This window comes from Berghia stephanieae, chromosome 1 (genome assembly GCF_034508935.2).
Source record: "Berghia stephanieae isolate SIO BIC M18660-M18661 chromosome 1, UCSD_Bste_1.3, whole genome shotgun sequence".
NCBI classification, from domain to species: Eukaryota; Metazoa; Mollusca; class Gastropoda; order Nudibranchia; family Aeolidiidae; genus Berghia; species Berghia stephanieae.
The window spans coordinates 78,895,387-78,900,292 of record NC_088360.1 but is presented as its reverse complement, the minus strand read 5'-3'; positions in this window follow the sequence as shown (position 1 = coordinate 78,900,292).

Sequence of the window (4,906 nt, the reverse complement as noted above, 5' to 3'; positions counted from 1 at the left end):
GCAGTAAGTGTGACCCATGTCTTTCATGGACACGACATGTTCAAATGGAATAGAAAAAAAATGGATACCAAGGACTATCCCGAGTGTTTAATAAGAGATCAACAGAATGTCTATCCCAGACACGAACACAGGGTCACAATATCTACTAAACATGCTCAAAGCACTTTACAAATGGTCTCTGATCAACAGCGACAAGTAACATGTAGAATGAGACGTGACGCCTGTTAAGCGATATTACAATTTTTATTCGACAGACAACGCTGTTGAAGGCAAGGTATTCATTTTACACCTGAAAACGGTGAGAGAATGTGAGTAAAGCAACTTTTTTCAAGCACTATATGCGCCGAGCGAGGATCGAACCTAGGACCTTCCGATCTGAAAGTGAGTGTCATATGGCAAGACAACATAGCCGTACAAAAAAAAGCAACATGGAAGGGGAAACAGACATTTCATATGTGAATTCAAGAGTGACCTCAGAGGGCAAAAATCAAAAGCAAAAACGGGATCTAGGGAAAACTAATTTTATTTCTTATTTTGGACGATTGTCATTTTCTTGCAGAAGTAAACATCCATTGGTTCGTAAGGAAAACAGTAGCTGAAATGGAAAAAAAAAAGAATTGTTAAATGAATTATCACTCTGAAATATTAGTCATGATCAATTTTATACCCAGGAAAAAAATAGGGCCGAGGGATGATTTAATAAAGGAGAACTATGAAATCTATTTAATTGTTAACAATACTAATGACATTTTATAGATATTTTTAGAAAAAATATGTAAAATAGATATATATTTGTCATGGCGCCATAAAACCAACCCACCTAGTAGGTGCGGTGCATTGGAATAAATTTAGTCTAAATACATAGAAAATAATAGGTAGAACGTATTCAAAAGGATGATTAATCTGCTAAAAATGCTGTGGACTATAAAAATGCATTTGACAAAATGCAAAACATTTTGGGATAAAAAAGATGATCATCAGCCAAATAGAAGAGAGTATCTGAAATCTTAGTTGCCAACTAGCTTTTATTATGCTTAACAAGGGGTCGTTTTTACGTACTATTTTATTGCTGTCTTATTCATTTTTTGTAGTTTTCTAATTTTTTTAAGCTTACAGATTACTAAATAGATATTTTAGCTGAATATTTCATAGTTCAAATTCAAAGTTCTATCACAGTGAACAACTTACTAATTTGCTTCCTGTGCATTTTAAACCATCAAGAAAATTAAACGTTCGTCCCGTCTCATCTACATTCATGGTAATAAATGGCTGTTGAGAAGAAAAAAAATAATATCAAACTGAAATTATAATCATAAAAATTCTCAATCTAGGAAACAATAAAGGGAAATTCATCGAGTAACTGACGAAATCCTATCATTCATCATTAAATGAATTCTGTTATCAACATGTTTATGAGACAACTCATTTAATGACGAATGATCCACGAGGATTTGATCTGTTTGACAACAATGTTTTATTCCAATAATTTTCTTCTAAATGATGCTCATGCAAAAATCCAGACATGGTGTCTCAGCATGGCATTTAAATGTTAAAGACAAATAAGTGTGTTGTTTTGTAGTAGTAGTAGTAGTAGTAGTAGTAGTAGTAGTAGTAGTAGTAGTAATAGTAGTAGTAGTAGTAGTAGTAGTAGTAGTAGTAGTAGTAGTAGTAGTAGTAGTAGTAGTAGTAGTAGTAGTAGTAGTAGTAGTAGTAGTAGTAGTAGTAGTAGTAATAACAAGAATATTAATATTTTGATTAATATTTCTATTATATTTAACAAATCTCTATCAGAGGGTGAGATTCCAGAAGACTGGAAATTAGCCAATGTGACTGCCATTTACAAAAAGGGAAATAGAAACGAACCTAGAAATTACATACCTATTAGTTTAACGTGCAGTTTATGTAAAGTTATGGAATCCATTCTTAAAGATAAAATCGTGAATTTTTTTAGAAAATCACAAAATGTTAAGTAATTGTCAACACGGATTTAGAGAGAAACGCTCTCGTGTAACTCAGTTATTACATGTCGTGGAAGGTTTCACCAGCATGATTGATGATGGTAAATGTATTGATATTATATATTTTGATTTCAGTAAAGCAATTGATTCTGTTCCTCATGAGAGGCTATTCAGAAAAATAAAATCATATGGTATAGCAGGGCCGATATATGATTGGATAAAATGTTTTTTTATCCAATAGAAAGCAGAGGGTAGTCGTCAATGGCAAAATGTCAAGTTTTAAATGTGTGACCAGTGGAGTACCTCAAGGGAATGTCTTGGGTCCAATACTTTTTATTATATATATTAATGACTTACCAAATAACATTATATCAAAATGTAGATTGTTCGCAGATGACACTAAAATTTATAATGAATCTGATCAGCATGAAATCATTCAGGATGATATCAATTATCTATTTGAATGGTCAAGGAGGTGGCAATTACAATTTGATATCAACAAGTGCAAGGTATTGCATGTTGGAAAGAAAAGTCCTAATCACATCTATAACTCAGATAACGCTATTTCAAATTTTTTGCCTGATACAAATTTTGAAAGGAATCTTGGTGTTGTTTTTGACCTACATTTGAACTTCGATGTGCATATTAATGATTGTACAACTAAAGCTAATCGCATGTTGGGAATCATCTACAGGAGTTTTACTTATTTGGATAATGGCATGTTTCTTTCGTTATTTAAAACTATTATAAGACCTGCTCTTGAGTACGGAAACAATGTTTGGAGCCCAATATATCTAAGGCAGTCAATAGGTCTTGAAAATATTCAAAGAAAAGCAACAAAATTGCTTCCCGGGCTTGAGGACATGTCATATGACGAACGTTTAGCATTCGTCGATCTAACTAGTCTCAAATACAGAAGAATTAGGCGAGACTTAATTCAGCTCTACAAGATAATACATAACATAAATGATATAAATCCATCAAGTTTGTTTATATTTTCCAAGATTACGTATACCAGAGGCAACAAATATAAAATATATATTTCAAGATTTCAGACCAAAATAAGACAGAACTCATTTACTATACGTATAGTGAAAACATGGAATAGTCTCTGTTTTAACACACAAAAATGGATGTTGTTTGAATCAGTTTAAAATCTTAGTTGATAGGGAGTTAAAGTCTCTGAGATTTAAGTATGACTAGTATGTTTTGTTCTATTTTATAAATTTAAATGTAAAAAAAATAATTATTATAATAATGATAATGATAATTATGATAGTAATGATAATGGTAATGATAATGGTAATGATACTGGTGATAGTGGTGGTATTAATAATGATGATAATAATGATGATGATGATGATGATAATAATAATAATAATAATAAATAATAATAATAATAATAATAATAATAATAATAAAATAATAATAATAATAATAGTAATAATGGTAATAATAATAATGGTAGACCCGGTCTAATAATAATAATAATGGTAGTAATAATAATGATAATAATAAATTAATTAATTGATTAATTTTTGAATTCAATTTGATCTTGTTAATTTTTATTTATTTATTTATCTATTCATTTATTTGTTTGTTTGTTTCTTTAGCTATTTATCCATTTATTTATTTATCTTTTAGACTTTAAATTGTCATGTGGATATAATTTTTTCCATTAATTTCATGATTTTGTAGACTGGTTTGTAAATGTTGACAAGTAAAACGCATGACATCTGAGATAATGTAAAATCATAATTTATCAGAGACTTATGTATGATTATTATCGTCGTTGCTTTCATGATTATTTTTGTCATTAATATTTCATTATACCATAGTATAATATCTATCTTATATAATGAGTACATGGCCGTTCGTTGTCTTTGTCGGGGAAAAAATGGCATATCGCCTGACAGGCGTCATGTCTCGTCCTTCATGCTTAGTATTGCTGTTGGCTTGGGACCCCTTGTAAAGCGCCTTGAACACGTCTAGTAGATATTGCGCCAATTAAAAGCTGTTATTATTATTTTTTAAAAAATATTTTTATAAATTTTGCGCCAGGAAGAGGTAGATGACAAACGTTTCGTTCTTGATCACCGTAAAATTTAAAAAGGATTTCATACAAAATATAAAATAGTTTTCATAATTTACAATGTAATGATATATAATATATATAATATAGATATAATAATATCTAGTATAATCATATCTATGAACTTTGTACATTAATGATTCATTCGATCTTGACCAATTTTCAATTACCAGTATTCTATCATAGTATTTTTCGATTTAACATTGCCGTATTGATACATTTTTCCTGATATTCAAAGTTGTGTAAAACTGTTTGTGAATAACACAATGCAAGCTATATGAGACTGTTATTATAAACTATTGTATAAGACATTTAGTAAGATAAGATAAGATAAGAAGATAAGAAGATAATAATAATAATAATAATAATAATAATAATAATAATAATAATAATAATAATAATAATAATAATAATAATAATAATAATAATAATAATAATAATAGTAATAATAATAATAATAATAATAACAGCATCCACAGCAAAAGGCCGTGAACTGTGGAAGGAATTGACACAGATGATAAGTAGAGAGGCAGCCGAGGCGTCCCGATCGGATGATTAGGAAGCGAAAGGCCTTAAAGTCCCGAATGATCAACATTGAAGTACACACACTTTCATCATTTCGTATTTTGTTTTAAAACATGCGAATGTTTTTTTGTTTTGTTCTTGGACGACGAGAGGGGAAAGGGGAGGAGGATGTTGTTCATGGAAGGTCTGTCTCCGAAACGACGATTGTGTATTATTTTTATTTTCGAAACTTCTCTCGACTCTTCCGATCCTATCTACATCAAATAGAAAGTGTCTGTCGTCTGACCGGAGCCTGCAAGGGAAACTACTCTGAAAATATTTAAAATAATTC